This window comes from Panthera onca, chromosome A3 (assembly GCF_046562875.1).
Source record: "Panthera onca isolate mPanOnc1 chromosome A3, mPanOnc1 haplotype 2, whole genome shotgun sequence".
Classification (NCBI taxonomy): Eukaryota; Metazoa; Chordata; class Mammalia; order Carnivora; family Felidae; genus Panthera; species Panthera onca.
This window is the reverse complement of record NC_138341.1, coordinates 27,920,024-27,939,405: the sequence shown is the minus strand read 5'-3', so window position 1 is coordinate 27,939,405 and position 19,382 is coordinate 27,920,024. Positions and strand designations below refer to the sequence as shown.

Below are 19,382 nucleotides of genomic sequence, written 5' to 3'. Positions count from 1 at the left end.
CCATCCACTGAGAATCTCAATTTTAATAGGAGTCTGATTGGCATTTTCCTAGGTTATACCCTCTGGCTCAGAAAAGGGAGGAAAATTATGACGGTGAAAAAGCAGCATCCGCCCTCCCAGGGTCCTCCACAACTCTTGTACCTGCAAAATTCAAAGCAGCAGAAAATGATCAGAGGTGCATTTCCAGGTCTGTAGGAGAGCTAGAGGGAGAAATTGCCTCAAGTCACAGTGAAAAGACTGGAAAATAAACTTCCGAAGGGACACTATCGGCAAGAACTCTCAACAATTATCCCTCGCAGCATCAATATATGCAACGTATTTATACAGAGACACCACAAAACCAGAGGACTAAGAATTCCAAGAGGCAGCATGGTAGACAGCAGAGAGTTTCAAACCTTAATGAGAATCAGAGTGCCCTGGGGACCTTTTTAAATTGCAGCCCTCATTCAGTAGATCTGGGGTGGCGCCTGGATTTGGCATTCTTAAGGAGCTTCTAGGTGACCATGCAGGACCCGTGGACCCATGGACCACACCATGAATAGCGAAGAGAAGTAAAGTTCATCACATTAAAAACTGGGATTGCCCTCCCTTCCTGTCTGTCTGCCTCCATCACACACACAGCCGGCCACAGTACTTACACACTTCTTTTTTTTTTTTTTTTTTTTTTTCAACGTTTTTTATTTATTTTTTGGGGACAGAGAGAGACAGAGCATGAACGGGGGAGGGGCAGAGAGAGAGGGAGACACAGAATCGGAAACAGGCTCCAGGCTCCGAGCCATCAGCCCGGAGCCTGACGCGGGGCTCGAACTCACGGACCGCGAGATCGTGACCTGGCTGAAGTCGGACGCTTAACCGACTGCGCCACCCAGGCGCCCCGACTTACACACTTCTTAATCTGCACCGGAAACCTTACCTCCCTAGGTCTCTACTCCTCTAAAATGGGATACTAATTATATGCCTAAAATTGAGTCCCATTGAGAAATAATGTATATGAAAATACTTTAATTATAAAACAGTATAAACAAAATGTATTGTTATTTGAGAAAACAGAACTATGAAATTTCTCACCTTAAAAGAAAAACCACAGAGGATGATAATGGTTAGTATACAAAGGTTTCATTTTCTTTTCATTCTATTAAATGCACTTTTTAGAGAGAGACAGAGACAGTGCGAGGGGGTCGGGGGGAGGAGCAGAGAGCGAGGGAGACAGAGAATTCCAAGCAGGCTCTGCACAGAGCGGGACCGCGAACCCACGAAACTATGAGATCATGACCTGAGCCAAAACCAAGAGTTGGAAACTTATCCTACTGAGCTACCCAGGCACCCCTCAAAGATTTCATTTTTAAAATACTGAAATTAAATTGCTCTCCGTCTCTGAAGACAACAGCTGTAAGCTTCTATGGCAGTGGTTCTCAAACCTTGCTGCCTATTAAAATCACCCAAGCCTTGAAAAAAATATTTTAAAGCTTAAAAAAAAATACTGTTGTGTAGGCACTTTCCAAATCTTGCCCTAAATTCTGATGCAATTGGTCTAAAGGGGGACCCAGACACAAAGTGATTTTTTTTAAGAACTCGAGTAATTTTAATATGTAGTCAATGTTAAGAACCACTGGACTTTGAGAGGAATGCTCACTGTGCAGAGCCAGCTGGGAAAATCAGGGGAAGTTGACTGGGTGGCAGTAAAAAAGGAAAACGAGAGGTCTGGACAGGCATCTGTGTCAGTATATACCTGCTTACTGAGGGAAAACTGGTTTCTCCATTGAAAAGATATTCAAAGAAAATGGGAGAAGCTGGTGAGGGTGATAATAAGGCTTATCTCACTATTCGTTGTGACGATCAAATGGGATAATGTCTGTGAAGGCACTTGAATGTCTGTTAAGTACTATAAAAAGTATGATTCATCAAACAACTCTTCATACCAGATTCACCTTACCAGGTCCATCAAACAACTCTTATACGTAGAAAAGAGTGAGATGTAACTGTCAAAGAGGGTCCCTTTAAAGGAGTCTCTTTTTTTTTTTTTTTTATTTTTTAATATATGAAATTTACTGTCAAATTGGTTTCCATACAACACCCAGTGCTCATCCCAAAAGGTGCCCTCCTCAATACCCATCACCCACCCTGCCCTCCCTCCCACCCCCCATCAACCCTCAGTTTGTTCTCAGTTTTTAACAGTCTCTAATGCTTTGGCTCTCTCCCACTCTAACCTCTTTTTTTTTTTTTTTTTTCCTTCCCCTCCCCCATGGGTTTCTGTTATGTTTCTCAGGATCCACATAAGAGTGAAACCATATGGTATCTGTCTTTCTCTGTATGGCTTATTTCACTTAGCATCACACTCTCCAGTTCCATCCACGTTGCTACAAAAGGCCATATTTCATTTTTTCTCATTGCCACGTAGTATTCCATTGTGTATATAAACCACAATTTCTTTATCCATTCATCAGTTGATGGACATTTAGGCTCTTTCCATAATTTGGCTATTGTTGAGAGTGCCGCTATAAACATTGGGGTACAGGTGCCCCTATGCATCAGTACTCCTGTATCCCTTGGATAAATTCCTAGCAGTGCTATTGCTGGGTCATAGGGTAGGTCTATTTTTAATTTTCTGAGGAACCTCCACACTGCTTTCCAGAGCGGCTGCACCAATTTGCATTCCCACCAACAGTGCAAGAGGGTTCCTGTTTCTCCACATCCTCTCCAGCATCTATAGTCTCCTGATTTCTTCATTTTGGCCACTCTGACTGGCGTGAGGTGGTATCTGAGTGTGGTTTTGATTTGTATTTCCCTGATAAGGAGCGACGTTGAACATCTTTTCATGTGCCTGTTGGCCATCCGGATGCCTTCTTTAGAGAAGTGTCTATTCATGTTTTCTGCCCATTTCTTCACTGGGTTATTTGTTTTTCGGGTGTGGAGTTTGATGAGCTCTTTATAGATTTTGGATACTAGCCCTTTGTCCGATGTGTCATTTGCAAATATCTTTTCCCATTCCGTTGGTTGCCTTTTAGTTTTGTTGGTTGTTTCCTTTGCTGTGCAGAAGCTTTTTATCTTCATAAGGTCCCAGTAATTCACTTTTGCTTTTAATTCCCTTGCCTTTGGGGATGTGCCGAGTAAGAGATTGCTACGGCTGAGGTCAGAGAGGTCTTTTCCTGCTTTCTCCTCTAAGGTTTTGATGGTTTCCTGTCTCACATTCAGGTCCTTTATCCATTTTGAGTTTATTTTTGTGAATGGTGTGAGAAAGTGGTCTAGTTTCAACCTTCTGCATGTTGCTGTCCAGTTCTCCCAGCACCATTTGTTAAAGAGACTGTCTTTTTTCCATTGGATGTGCTTTCCTGCTTTGTCAAAGATGAGTTGGCCATACGTTTGTGGGTCTAGTTCTGGGGTTTCTATTCTATTCCATTGGTCTATGTGTCTGTTTTTATGCCAATACCATGCTGTCTTGATGATGACAGCTTTGTAGTAGAGGCTAAAGTCTGGGATTGTGATGCCTCCTGCTTTGGTCTTCTTCTTCAAAATTGCTTTGGCTATTCGGGGCCTTTTGTGGTTCCATATGAATTTTAGGATTGCTTGTTCTAGTTTCGAGAAGAATGCTGGTGCAATTTTGATTGGGATTGCATTGAATGTGTAGATAGCTTTGGGTAGTATTGACATTTTGACAATATTTATTCTTCCAATCCATGAGCAGGGAATGTCTTTCCATTTCTTTATATCTTCTTCAATTACCTGCATAAGCTTTCTATAGTTTTCAGCATACAGATCTTTTACATCTTTGGTTAGATTTATTCCTAGGTATTTTATGCTTCTTGGTGCAATTGTGAATGGGATCAGTTTCTTCATTTGTCTTTCTGTTGCTTCATTGTTAGTGTATAAGAATGCAACTGATTTCTGCACGTTGATTTTGTATCCTGCAACTTTGCTGAATTCATGTATCAGTTCTAGCAGACTTTTGGTGGAGTCTATCGGATTTTCCATGTATAATATCATGTCATCTGCAAAAAGCGAAAGCTTGACTTCATCTTTGCCAATTTTGATGCCTTTGATTTCCTTTTGTTGTCTGATTGCTGATGCTAGAACTTCCAGCACTATATTAAACAGCAGCGGTGACAGTGGGCATCCCTGTCGTGTTCCTGATCTCAGGGAAAAAGCTCTCAGTTTTTCCCCGTTGAGGATGATGTTAGCTGTGGGCTTTTCATAAATGGCCTTTATGATCTTTAAGTATGTTCCTTCTATCCCGACTTTCTCAAGGGTTTTTATTAAGAAAGGGTGCTGGATTTTGTCAAAGGCCTTTTCTGCATCGATTGACAGGATCATATGGTTCTTCTCTTTTTTTTTGTTAATGTGATGTATCACGTTGATCGATTTGCGAATGTTGAACCAGCCCTGCATCCCAGGAATGAATCCCACTTGATCATGGTGAATAATTCTTTTTATATGCTGTTGAATTCGATTTGCTAGTATCTTATTAAGAATTTTTGCATCCATATTCATCAGGGATATTGGCCTGTAGTTCTCTTTTTTTACTGGGTCTCTGTCTGGTTTAGGAATCAAAGTAATACTGGCTTCATAGAATGAGTCTGGAAGTTTTCCTTCCCTTTCTATTTCTTGGAATAGCTTGAGAAGGATAGGTATTATCTCTGCTTTAAATGTCTGGTAGAACTCCCCTGGGAAGCCATCTGGTCCTGGACTCTTATTTGTTGGGAGATTTTTGATAACCGATTCAATTTCTTCGCTGGTTATGGGTCTGTTCAAGCTTTCTATTTCCTCCTGATTGAGTTTTGGAAGAGTGTGGGTGTTTAGAAATTTGTCCATTTCTTCCAGGTTGTCCAATTTGCTGGCATATAATTTTTCATAGTATTCCCTGATAATTGTTTGTATCTCTGAGGGATTGGTTGTAATCATTCCATTTTCATTCATGATTTTATCTCTTTGGGTCATCTCCCTTTTCTTTTTGAGAAGCCTGGCTAGAGGTTTGTCAATTTTGTTTATTTTTTCAAAAAACCAACTCTTGGTTTCGTTGATCTGCTCTACAGTTTTTTTAGATTCTATATTGTTTATTTCTGCTCTGATCTTTATTATTTCTCTTCTTCTGCTGGGTTTAGGCTGCCTTTGCTGTTCTGCTTCTATTTCCTTTAGGTGTGCTGTTAGATTTTGTATTTGGGATTTTTCTTGTTTCTTGAGATAGGCCTGGATTGCAATGTATTTTCCTCTCAGGACTGCCTTCGCTGCATCCCAGAGCGTTTGGATTGTTGTATTTTCATTTTCGTTTGTTTCCATATATGTTTTAATTTCTTCTCTAATTGCCTGGTTGACCCACTCATTCGTTAGTAGGGTGTTCTTTAACCTCCATGCTTTTGGAGGTTTTCCAGACTTTTTCCTGTGGTTGATTTCAAGCTTCATAGCATTGTGGTCTGAAAGTATGCATGGTATAATTTCAATTCTTGTAAACTTATGAAGGGCTGTTTTGTGACCCAGTATATGATCTATCTTGGAGAATGTTCCATGTGCACTCGAGAAGAAAGTATATTCTGTTGCTTTGGGATGCAGAGTTCTAAATATATCTGTCAAGCCCATCTGATCCAATGTATCATTCAGGGCCCTTGTTTCTTTATTGACTGTGTGTCTAGATGATCTATCCATTTCTGTAAGTGGGGTGTTAAAGTCCCCTGCAATGACCACATTCTTATCAATGAGGTTGCTTATGTTTATGAGTAATTGTTTTATATATCTGGGGGCTCGGGTATTTGGCGCATAGACATTTATAATAGTTAGCTCTTCCTGGTGGATAGACCCTGTGATTATTATATAATGCCCTTCTTCATCTCTTGTTACAGCCTTTAATTTAAAGTCTAGTTTGTCTGATATAAGTATGGCTACTCCAGCTTTCTTTTGGCTTCCAGGAGCATGATAAATAGTTCTCCATCCCCTCACTCTCAATCTAAAGGTGTCCTCAGATCTAAAATGAGTCTCTTGTAGACAGCAAATAGATGGGTCTTGTTTTTTTATCCATTCTGATACCCTATGTCTTTTAGTTGGCGCATTTAATCCATTTACATTCAGTGTTATTATAGAAAGATATGGGTTTAGAGTCATTGTGATGTCTGTATGTTTTATGCTTGTAGTGATGTCTCTGGTACTTTGTCTCACAGGATCCCCCTTAGGATCTCTTGTAGGGCTGGTTTCATGGTGACAAATTCCTTCAGTTTTTGTTTGTTTGGGAAGACCTTTATCTCTCCTTCTATTCTAAATGACAGACTTGCTGGATAAAGGATTCTCGGCTGCATATTTTTTCAGTTTAGCACACTGTAGATATCGTGCCAAGCCTTTCTGGCCTGCCAAGTTTCAAAGGAGAGATCAGTCACGAGTCTTATAGGTCTCCCTTTATATGTGAGGGCACGTTTATCCCTTGATGCTTTCAGAATTTTCTCTTTATCCTTGTATTTTGCCAGTTTCACTATGATATGTCGTGCAGAAGATCGATTCAAGTTACGTCTGAAGGGAGTTCTCTGTGCCTCTTGGGTTTCAATGCCTTTTTCCTTCCCCAGTTCAGGGAAGTTCTCAGCTATAATTTGTTCAAGTACCCCTTCAGCACCCTTCCCTCTCTCTTCCTCCTCTGGGATACCAATTATGCGTATATTATTTTTTTTTAGTGTATCACTTAGTTCTCTAATTTTCCCCTCATACTCCTGGATTTTTTTATCTCTCTTTCTTTCAGCTTCCTCTTTCTCCATAACTTTATCTTCTAGTTCACCTATTCTCTCCTCTGCCTCTTCAAGCCGAGCCATCGTGGATTCCATTTTGTTTTGCAATTCGTTTAAAGCGTTTTTCAACTCCTCGTGACTGTTCCTTAGTCCCTCGATCTTTGTGGCAAGAGATTCTCTGCTGTCCTGTATACTGTTTTCAAGCCCAGCGATTAATTTTATGACTATTATTCTAAATTCACTTTCTGTTATATTATTTAAATCCTTTTTGATCAGTTCATTAGCTGTTGTTATTTCCTGGAGATTCTTCTGAGGGGAATTCTTCCGTTTGGTCATTTTGGAGAGTCCCTGGCGTGGTGAGGACCTGCAGTGCACTTCCCCTGTGCTGTGGTGTATAACTGGAGTTAGTGGGCGGGGCCGCAGTCCGACCCGATGTCTGCCCCCAGCCCACCGCTGGGGCCACAGTCAGACTGGTGTGTGCCTTCTCTTCCCCTCTCCTAGGGGCGAGATTCACTGTGGGGTGGCGTGTCCCGTCTGGGCTACTTGCACACTGCCAGGCTTGTGTTGCTGGGGATCTGGCGTATTAGCTGGGGTGGGTAGGCAAGGTGCACGGGGGCTGGAGGGGCAGGCTTAGCTCGCTTCTCCTTAGGTGATCCACTTCAGGAGGAGCCCTGTGGCAGCGGGAGGGAGTCAGATCCACTGCCGGAGGTTTGGCTCCGCAGAAGCACAGAGTTGGGTGTTTGCGCGGAGCGAGCAAGTTCCCTGGCAGGAACTGGTTCCCTTTGGGATTTTGGCTGGGGGATGGGCGGGGGAGATGGCGCTGGCGCCTTTGTTCCCCGCCAAGCTGAGCTCTGCCGTCCGGGGGCTCAGCAGCTCTCCCTCCCTTTGTCCTCCAGCCTTCCCGCTTTCAGAGCAGAGCTGTTAACTTATGACCTCCCAGACGCTAAGTCGCGCTTGCTGTGGGAACACAGTCTGTCCGGCCCCTCCGCTTTTGCCAGCCAGACTCGGGGGCTCTGCTTGGCCGGCGAGCCGCCCCTCCGCCCCGGCTCCCTCCCACCAGTCCGTGGAGCGCGCACCGCCTCGCCGCCCTTCCTACCCTCTTCCGTGGGCCTCTAGTCTGCGCTTGACTCCGGAGACTCCCTTCTGCTAATCCTCTGGCGGTTTTCTGGGTTCTTTAGGCAGGTGTAGGTGGAATCTAAGTGATCGGCAGGACGCGCTGTGACTAAAGGAGTCTCTTAAAGCATTCACCTCCTAACATAATGTGTTGCAACCTGATAAAAATTATGGAGGAATCTGTGTGCTCTAAGCTAAGTAAAATCTCTGATTATTGTCTGCATTTTTGTTGTTGTTGTTCTTGACCTTAAAGATTACTCAGTTCTTTGCTGACTAAGTACTCTTCAAATTTCAGTTTTGAAACAAAAGCAAGTTTTTGTGAGCCTCTTAAAAATAAAGAAATCTTTCAGTGCCTTGCAAACAAAAGTGAGGTGTAGCACATCGACAAATTTACATAACAAGCAGATATTGAAAATAAAAATCCAATAGAAGAGAAAGTACCTATCCAAAGACACGGTGTGTGGAAGAGGTAAGGCAGTATTCCCTGGTTTCCACTGTGGCACAGAAAGATCACAGCTCTTTGCCCATGGCTATCTAAGAAAACATGACAGGCCTTTGTCATGAAATGATCTTGGATGGAAAGTCTCTCAGGGGTGTCAGAGACTCTGAAGCAAGGAAAATATAATAGTGTTGAGAAACAAACCAGCTAGTAGGGCAAGTCTCATTGGGGAAGAAGCAAAAACTCAAAAAATATAAAAATATGACAATTTTATGAAACTCGAGGTGTGATTGCTTTCTTATTTGTGGAATTGAAGGGTGTATGCTTGGTAGTGCAGAATAAACTGTGAACATTTAATAGTTATTAAAACATTGTAAGGTGAATGGAAAGTCCACAGCCACCTAAGATAAAAGGCTGTGGCTGAGACATGTAATATATGTACGCACTAAAGCCTGGGAGGAAAAGCTAGAGACAATGTTTCCCTGGGGAATTGGCACTTACAGAACCACCCATGTACACTCGGGAACTTAGGAAGCCATTCCCATGCTTGGGGAAGAATACACACTCATAAAATACCAGAGGAGGACCTAAGCTTTCACCTTCGGCAGATCTTTAGGCTCACTGCAAGCAAGAAGTGAAGGCTAGGACAAAGTTGTACGTGACCTGACTAAGTGTTAAAGAAGTGCCACAGCACAGAGCCAGTCTGCAAAGACTGGGATAGGGGTGTGTGTGTGTGTGTGTGTGTGTGTGTGTGTGTGTGTGTGTTTGAGCACCTGGATTTCGAGAAAATCTGTCACAATACTAGCTAAATAGAGCTAAAGAAACAGAGACCTCAGTGAGCACACACAACAAGGAATAGAGTTGTTGCAAAACTAGGTTGGAAAAGTAACTAAACAGATGATCTCAACCTTCAACAATCAAGAAATAGCAAACCCTGAGGAATAAGACTAATCTTATTTCTAAAACTAACATATCATATTTAACTTTCTAGTTTTCAACCAAGAAAAATCACAAAGAGTACAAAGAAACAGGGAAGTATAACCCATTCAAAGGATGGTTGGATGGGTGGATGAATGGATGGATGGATGGATGGATGGATGGATGGATAATACATATATACAACATACATACATACATACATACATACATACATACATACATACAAATAGAAACACTCTCTGACGAAGCCCAGCCATTGGGTATACTAGACAAAGACTATATCAACTGTCAAAGAAGAACAATGCTTGCACCTATAAAAGCAAGTCAGTATTTCAGTATTATTTCTAGAAAAGAGCTTTGAATTGTTTTGAGCCAGGGACTGAGGTTTTCAAGTTCTGCATCATATTCACGTTTAAGTGTCAACTAAGTCCTTAAGAATAAAAATGTTTGAGGCAGGTGTTACCAGATGAATTGACCATCTCTAAAGACTGTCTGGCTAGATAACTTTTGATAAGCAGAAACATCTTTTCTTTTTAATTTTTTAACGTTTATTTTTGAGAGAGAGAGAGAGAGAGAGAGACATAGTGTGAGCAGGGAAGGGCAGAGACAGAGGGAGACACAGAATCCAAAGCAGACTCCAGGCTCCGAGCTGTCAGCACAGAGCCTGACATGGGGCTCAAACTCACAAACCCTGGGATCATGACCTGAGCAGAAGTCAGATGCTTAACCGACTCTGCCACCCAGGCACCCCGATAAGCAGAAACATCTTAAATAACTACCCTCATGTGTCTGCTTTGCTAAGTGATGAATGACTTACAAAATGTTTCCCTAATGTCTTGAATTAATTCAACTGTGGAAAGTTGTGCTACGAAGTAATTCTGACTCTGCCCACAAGAAAAAAATAACTGGAGCCTGGGTGGCTCAGTCAGTAAAGAGTGTAACTCCTGATTTCAGCTCAGGTCATGAACTCATAGCCATGGGACTAAGCCCTGCATCAAGCTCTGCGCTGAGTATGGAGACTGCTTGGGATTCTCTTTCTCTCCCTCCCTCTCCCTCTCTCTCTGTCCCTCCCATGCTCGTTCTCTCTCTCTCTCTCTCTCTCACTCTCTCTCTCTCTCTCTGAATAAGTAAACATTTACAAAAAATAATTATATTTTTAGGTACTTAGTACATACTAGGCAATGTATTAAATATTCTACATGGATATTTTCATTAGAACTCTCTGAAATATATTTATCATCCTCATTTTACTGATGAGAGAACAGTCTTAAAGTTGAAAATTAACCAAAAAGCTTACAGATAGGTTGTGAGAGACTAGAGATTTGAACCAGACTACAATTTGCCTTCCTCCAGAGTTCACCCACACTTGGCCACCTGCAGTGTCTCCCAGATGCTGTAGATTGGAGCCACCCAGCTAATTCAGAATATTTTTTAAAAATTTATCTGTGCTTTTTAAGAAGGTAAAACTCAGCTTTCTTATATTTGATTATCAAGTAAAAATATATCAAGTCCATAATTCAGGCAATCCTCTGGATTTAACATCTGACATTTAACCTAATTAACATCAGACACATTCAATAATAAAGACTATAAAGAACACCATAGATGTCTGCCAACCAGAATATTTTTACCTTACAAATATGTGACTCTCTAACTACTCAAAGTTTACCACGTACATATGTTCTCCACTTCCAGAACTAAAGAAAACCCCAACTGGCTACTATAGTTAATTCCTTGCCTTCCATTTAAAAAGGAAAAGAACAAACCTTTCAATTTTAAACAAACTTCTAGTAGTCCATACCTTTCAGATAGGTTGGTTCAGCTGAAAATTTGAATGACCTTTCAGTAATTGACATCATAAAAGTAAAGTAAAGGATATAAAAATATATGGCACATGTATATACCTGATGCAAAATTATTGAAAAAGTAGAGTAGCACAACGAAGTAATAAAAACGAGCAATTGTTATGCCTAAGTGGCTTGGAAAATCCTTGGCAAGGAATTTAGTGGTAATAGATCTAAGGTTTTCATTCTGAAACTCATTATTCTTGCTTTTTCACCTTGATGATTTAAAAGTCCTAAATGAGAGACTGGATAAGGATAGCTGTGGGGAGAACCAGAGAAGGAAGTGGGTACAAAGAGAGAAAGAATGAGGAACTACTGAGAACAGAAACTAACCTTTACTTTTCAAGGGGAAAGCAAGCCCAACACCGAATGAGGGAAACCTCACTGGAGAAAGCATGCGGCACACAGAAGTGAAGAACGGAGGTGGTTAATGGACAGAATGACTCATGTGATGTTGGATTTTTCTAGCAAACAACATTGCTAAATCAGGCATATTTTGTTCTGTGAGTGTCAAGAAAATACAAAGACAGTCTAAATCCAACAACAAAAATCATTGATTCCAAAAGAACAGATGGAAACCCATTGATAATGAACCCCAGAGCAATTCAGCCTCAAAAATATTTGGGGGTATTCACTGAATGTGGCTCAGCTCCTTAGGGAATAGCATGCCCAAAGATTAGTCTCAAGACTTTATTATCATTAGACATTCTCTTTAATTAGGATGAGTTTTATTTAGTACTGAGGTCACATTTCTAAAACCTTAACCTGCCTGGAAAAATAAAAATAAAACCCAATGTACTGAAGGACTAATCCTAGTATTCAATCACAGCTTTGGACGGTTTTGCTTACATCTCATATTCAACTCAGCAACTTCCAAATGTGTCACATTGCCTTGGTTTTACCTATCCTTGTTACCCAGGGATATTTGGGCAGGCATGAATAATCACCTAATCTCAATCCACTGTGCTATCGAGAAACTAAAGTCTTTATCCTACTGATGAGTTTTCAAGCTAATTTAGGAGAACTTATAATTTTGATGGTTTCAGCTGAACATTACCTCATATTTTCATCTAGACCTTTATAATGCAATGGAGGTTTTCCAGTTTTAAGAAACACAATATATATGAATGCAAGTCACGTCCTTCCCCTTTCCATCATTTTGTCCATCAACCTTGAGCTAAAAAGCCTGAGCTTTACTGCAGAATGATTGAGGGACTGTGTAGAAGAAATCACAAGCAAAAGAACACTTACATAAAGATACTTACTCTATAGCACAAACAGAACGAGAGTTCCAGATTTGTGCAGATCTAGCCATGTTGCCATATTTAAACCCATTGTAAAGTACATATCACCGCATTCTGTAACTCTAGTATGTTGGTGAAGAAGGCAGGCAATCACCAAGGAAGTAAGTAACAAAGGAAATGTTTCTTCATTGCCTTCTAAAAAGAAAGATAAGCAGTCAAGCCAATTGCAGCATTAATTTTCCAACTCCTTTTAGATATTCCAAATTTGAATTCAGGCAAAATAACATTTAAATTTCCCCCAAATTAGGTGACTTCTGTTTACTGTCCCAAATCTTAGAGATATAACATTCTCTCTGAGGAATTCCTTGTTGGAAGATGATGACCAGTGCTCACTCTTGGTTGTCTACACTACAGGCAGATGAGACAAAAGACTCTTCCCTCTTCTAGAAGGGGAGGGCTGCACCCAGATTTAGCTGCCCAAGGCTCCAATGGCCCCCATGAGTGGTGCAGCTGGCTCTCCTGACAATTTCTCTAAATAAATGACACCTAACCCAAATTATCCAGTGACCAATAATCCAATAATCTTCTTACCGACAAAATTGTTCTTGTACCATATAAGACATAATGGGCAAGGTCCCTTCCCTGGAATGATGACTATAATGAAAGATGATTCAGTGTCTATGGAGTATTCAAACCACGCACATTCCAAAGAAAAGTCTGGCCTTTGACTAACTTCTAGAAGGTAACCTTTAAGCCGTTGGGATCTCCTGTCAGATAAGAGTATCTTTGTTCACCTAGGGCCTTGTGTCATGCCAGATGGTCTATACTAACAATGTGGTTTGTGACCAAGGCCTTGGGCCACATGTTATCAGTCTAACTTCTGGAGGGGCCTAGAAACTAAGTAACTAAGGTCAGCCACATGAATGCTCCATGCCTACATGATCAACCCTCAATAAAAACTCTGGACACTACGGATTAAGTGAACTCCTCTAGGTGACAATACTCCAGATGCATTTTCACACATTATTGAGAGAATTAAATACTATACAACTCCCTAGGAAGAGATGACTGGGAGCCCATGCAGAATAAATAAGTAGATTTTGTGTCTTCCATAAAGATCCAATCTCTTTGTATCATATGTATCAAAATAGACTAATCACATAATTTTCACAACAAAAATTTTAAAGAAAGGGTTCTGCTTTTGTCAACTTGGAAGGGGATATTTATTTAGTGAACACGAGTATAATAGCTAATTTGCATCTAACAGAATAAAACCTATTTGTCTTTTACTGTAAGAATTTTTAATGTTTTAAATAAATCCTCTGGGGAAAACAACAGGTTTTATTCTGTTAGGTGCAAATATAACAGTACTTGAAAAATGTTGGGTTACTCAATAAATATTGGTTAAACACACAAGTGAATTATTGGTTCCTAATAGAACCCTGTCCCCTGGTTTTGCTGTGTGTGTGTGTGTGTGTGTGTGTGTGTGTGTGTGTTTTCTTTTCCCCCTGTATAAAAGCTCAGGTTGAATATAACTGAGAATCAAAGCTAAGCTGTGGAAAATGAGTAAGTTCTACCTTATTATTGTTTGTAGATCAAGCAAACCATCATCTCTACCACTCACAACACCAAGCAAGCAGTTATCACTGGCAAGTACAACCAAAGATGGCCTTCTGCAAATGGGTTGCTATCTCCCTCTTGGCCACCTTACAAACACCTTGCATTCTTGACTGATGTCCCAAACTTCTGGATCATAGCCCACCATCTGGACTTCTGTCCTCCTCCAAGGGTACTGCCTGCCCTGGGCCACTACTCAGTTGTTAATTCATTACACTGACTACAGCAAATTTCCTACTCATGATCACTCAAATGTTTTTCCAAAAGCAAGAACTGCCAAACATCCTTCATTACAAACTCCATCCAAATCCTGTTTAACAATATGCTATTTGTGCATTAGGAATAAATTTCGTTAGATATCTGCCCGGAGAAGCACTCCTTTTCTAAAGTTTTAGACATTACAGTTTTTAAAAGGAAATGTTGAAAGAGCAAACAAAATCACCAAATGGTTACGGTCTGGGCTGGAAAGTTCCAGACTTGCCGGCCAGGCCCAGCCAGCTGCCTGTGACTTTCCACACATCAGCAAGTTCCCCTCATAAAAGGTTTACAGCTCAAGCCAGGCTGGCTGCAGACAGAGTTAAACCAACACAGTACAAAAAAGTGAGAGGAAAACAGTGTGAGACCAATTAAAACAAATTGGTAATGAAAGCAACAGCTGGATGTCAACATGTTCTGCTCTGTTAATGGTATGTCGACGGGGTGATTTTTAGAGAACTGGTGCCTTCTGAAGGAAAGGAGAGACCAGCTCCCTAATGGGACAGAGCAGGCCTGTACCTCACCAGAGGCATTCCTGCCCACTCACTTGGGAGGCCACCTGCACAGATGAAAACCTATGCAAGAAACTTTTGTCTCTTCTAAGGCCTCCCACCAAACTGCTGCCATGGGGGGAAGGGAATAACATGCAGACCATCCCCTGCTGGGCTCATTTGACAAACAATGTTATGACAGCAGAGGAGAGTTAAGGCAGTCTGAAGAGCGCTGGAAAGTCCGAGGAGCTGGGTTCTGAATCCAGCACTGTCATTTTGACCTTTGTCCCTGCTACAAACACCTCATCTATAAAGAGAGGAATGAAACACCTTTTTTTTTTTTTTTTTTGGCCTGCTTACAGGAGTATCTCAAAGATGAGATGAGAAATTATATAGGAAGACAGTTCAGAAACTGGAAACATTGCCCTCATTTAAGGAGTTCTTCTTATATACCTGACTGGCAGTTTTTAAACCAGTTTAAAAACTGGTTTCATAACTGTTCCAGAGCATGTAATGTTGAGTCTCGTATTGAACCACCTGCTCCTTCTCATAGCACAGGGTAAATCCTGGACATCGTTGCTGAGAAATCATCTGTGAGATGTAATGCATGTTGGCTGAGCGTATGTGTGCCAGAACTTTTAATCATCTCATCCTCATAACAAGCCTCTGAATTAGGTATTATCATTACACCTTACAGACAAAAAAACCTGAGGCTCAGAGAGGTTAAGTAAGTTGCTCCAAGTAACATAGCTATTTAGTTAAGGGCCCAGAACGTGAACTACTACAGACTGCACTTCCAACCACTGTGCTACTCTCCTGCCTTCATTGTCCCCATTCTCATGCAGCAGGGTGTTGATACAGGGTTAAGCCCCAAAGGCCAACAGCAAAGCAGTACGAGCCTAGAGTCTAAATATGAACCACTTACCAGGATCAACCCCGGGGTAATTTGAGTTTCTGCCCCAGATGACAGCTTTAACTTAAGTGGCCAAGCCAAGGAGATAGCTCACCCCCTCCTAAGAAGTGGGTCCTTGTGGGGGAAGTGGTGTTTTCTATAAACATGAAAGCATCCCACGAGAGACCATCAGCTGTGAGCAACTATCCAGAAAGGGTAACATGCCTGTTCAAAAGAATATAAGTCAACAGAAATTTTTTCTAACACCTAGCACTCCTCCACGCCCTCCTCCTAACCTTGTTGGAGCCAGGGGCTGCCAAGTGAGAAGGAACAGATGAGGAGAAATACAACACATGGGATGAGAGAAGGAAATAACCTACCATCCACCACGGCAGGTCCCCAGCTGAAGGAAGGGAGGTATGTGGACTCGGATTTAGGTAAGGAATTTTCATTATCCCTGGAGTTTACATTTTAATTACTGTTCTTATGACTGCCTATGACCTGAGCTTTTTTTTTTTTCTTTCAAATCTACTATATGAGGAAACTAGAAAAACTATGGAAACTTCCCACATTTCATTCAATGTCAGGAAAGAACTAGGCCCTTGAGGGAGTTTGGAGTTCGAAAGGAGAAAAACATTAAGTTGCTTTATGAATTATCACACTCTTTTAAAATACTTACTTACAGTTTCCTGGTCCTAGGAGTGAAAAATGGCAAAGGTTTCAGAAATACTATTGCACATGCAAACACAGAAATCTAGTTCAAAACCTAGGTGTTTGAAGAGGGAGAATACTTAAGGGAGGAAAAGGTAGGAGCAGGAAGAATCCTCTATCATATTAACATATTCCCAGTCCAGGCCAAGTCCTCTGAAGTGTGTGGAACTCATTTATGGCTCTCAGGCCCCAACCTGAGGCTCTGATAAAGCAGCCAGCCTGTCTAGTGCTTCCTTAAAAGCCAAGTACCCTTCAAGGTCTCTGATTTGTTCCTCTTTCCCCTTCTTCCTCCCTCTTTTGGACAAGTGTACTTACTTCTGTGAGATGTCAAGTGTAAAATGGACCATGCAATCATTTCCCCAGCTAAGAATATGTTCTCACAGACCCATATAGTCATGCATCAAGTATCACAACAACTACAGATTACTGAATAAAAAGATAACTAAGCACAAATAAACCCTGTACCAGTTTAGTGGAGAGTAATAGGGGATTTAAGTAGGAGACTGGCCAACATTTTCTGGTTCCCTTAGTCTTCCAAGAAATGAGAAATGAATGCAACAATAACAAAACAGGAGAAAATTGAATAAAATGACCTTTCATAAGGTGAAACAATACGTGTATAAGTATACACATACCCTAGGTAACTTCAGCCGTAGGTTATAACAGTAGTCCCAAGGTATAAGTTATGCACACAACTGTTCATTTCCTCCCATATAGGCAATTCCATAACTAGGTAATTGGTTATTACCAAAAATATAATTTTAATAATTTAATAAATCATGAAGATTATAAAACCTAATGAATATCAAGAAACATAATCTGCCTGAATGCTACTATCCTTGGAATCAAGGGTCTGTAGCCAAGTGGCAGAAGCCTTAACTCTCCTTCCAGATTTTCTTCAGAACATGTTTTTCTATTGATTTAGTGTTCTGGTAGTAGAGAATCAACAAATCTCTAAAGTGAGAATAAAAACTACATTTATTACCATCTATTATGCACATATGTCACCCACTATTTACTTCTCACAGCATCCATATAAGGTAGTCAATATTATCTCCACTTTGAGATACAGGCTACCAGTGATTGAATGAATAAGTTGCTAGGATAAAAGGTACAACACAGGGAATATAGTCATTGGTACTGCTGTGTGGTGACAGATAGGAGCTGCACTTGAGGTGAGCATAACATATAGACTTGTCAAATCATTGCTTGTGCACTTGAAACTAATGTAACATTGTGTCAACTGTAATTAAAAATAAAATTATATATCTATCTCTATAATATATAATAAAATATATAATATATAAATATATTATAATGTATAAATATATAATAAAAATGTATATAATAAAATTCCCTCTCCCTCTCTATATATACATATATATGTATACGTATGTGTGTACATATATATGTGTATATACACATATATGTACATATATATATATGTGTATATATATAACAGATGAGAATATTGACACTCAGGTTGTGTCATGTTAGTGATGCCAAAGCTGGAACCAGAGCCCAGGGCTTCTGAATACCATTGCAGAACAACTAGTAGCAACTTTACTGAATTAGCTCACTAGTTCTAACAGTTTTTTGTGACATCTTTAGGGTTTTCTCTATATAAGATTATATCATCCACAAACAGAGAAATTTTACTTCCTCTTTTCATATTTGGTTGCCTTCTATTTTCTTTTTCTTATCTAATTGCTCTTGCTAGGACATCCATAATGATGTTGGGTGGAAGAGGTAAATGCAGACACCCTTGTCTTATCCCTGATCTTAGTGAAGATAGCTTTTCACTATTGAGTATGAGGTGAGCTGTGGTCTTGCTATACATAGCCTGTATTATGTTGAGGTACATTCTTCCAAACCTAATTTGTTGAGAATTTTTATCATGGAAATATGTTTGATTTTGTCAAAGGTTTTTTCTGCATGTATTGAGATGATCATATGATTTTTATTCTTCAATCTGTAAATGTGATATAGCATATTAATTGATTTGCTAATTTTGAAACATTCTTGCATTCTAGGGATAAATCCCACATGCATGATCATGGTGTATGATCCTTTTAATGTGCTGTTCAATTCAGGATGCTACTATTTTATGGAGGATTTTGGCATCTATGTTTATCAGGTGTATTGGTCTATAAGTTTCTTGTAGTCTGGTATTATTTTGTTGAGGATTTTTGCATTATGTTGATCAGGTATATTGGCCTGTAATTTTCTTTTCTTGTGGTGTCTTTGTCTTGCTTTGATATCAGGACATGCTGAAGAAGACAATGCTGGTCTCATACAAAGAGTCTAAAAATGTTCCCTTCCTTTCCATTTGTTTTTGAAAGAACTGGAAAAGGATTGGTATTAATTCTTCTTTAAATCTTGGTAGAATTCATCAGTGAAGCCATTTGATTCTGGGCTGTTCTTTGTCAGGATGTTTTTATTCTGCTTTTATCTCCTTATTCTTTATGGTATTGTCAGACTTTCTATTTCTTCTCAATTCAATGATAGTAAGTTGTATGTTTCTAGGAATTCATCTATTTTGTAGGTTATCCTATTTATTGGTGTGTAATTATTCATACTAGTCTTTTATGATCCTTTGTGTTTCTGTGGTATCAGTTGTAATGTCTCATTTTCCTTCTATAATTTTTTAAGTAAATCTTCTCTGTTTTTCTCTTAAGTAGTTTAGCTAGAGGCTTGTCAGGTTTATTTACCTTTTCAAAAACACCAGCTCTTAGTTTCATTATCTTTTCTACATTTTTCTAATCTCTAATGTATTTCTGCTCTAATCTTTATTATTTCCTTCCTCCTGCTCACTTTGGGCTGTTTGTTCTTGTGTTCGCTTTGGCAGCACATATACTAAAATTGGGCTTAGTTTGTTCTTTCACTAATTCCTTGAGTTGTAAAGTCAAGTTACTTATTTGAGATCTTTCTTTTTTCTTAATGTAGGTGTTTGTCAGTATAAATGTCCCTCTTAAGAACCGGCTTTCCAAGTTAAGCTCTTTTGTTGGTTTTTTGCTTATTTGAAGAAGCATGTTAGTAAGAAATCCTCTCCTGAGCAACCTCGGGATCTCTATTTCAAGTATCTCTCCCTCTTTCCCTCCTTTGGTAACTCCATTCACATCTGCCTCTCCTCCTAGGAGTT

At 40.1% G+C, this 19,382-nt stretch overlaps 1 long non-coding RNA gene across 1 annotated transcript in view; it reads right to left on the bottom strand.

Annotated features, from left to right (window-relative positions):
• Nucleotides 1–12,463, bottom strand: part of LOC132687634 (uncharacterized) — a 39,818-nt gene extending 27,355 nt beyond the window's left edge. The window contains exon 1 of the long non-coding RNA XR_009614215.2: nt 12,296–12,463. This is a non-coding gene — a long non-coding RNA (uncharacterized LOC132687634). The remainder of the gene's footprint in view (nt 1–12,295) is intronic.
• Nucleotides 12,464–19,382: the final 6,919 nt, after the last annotated feature.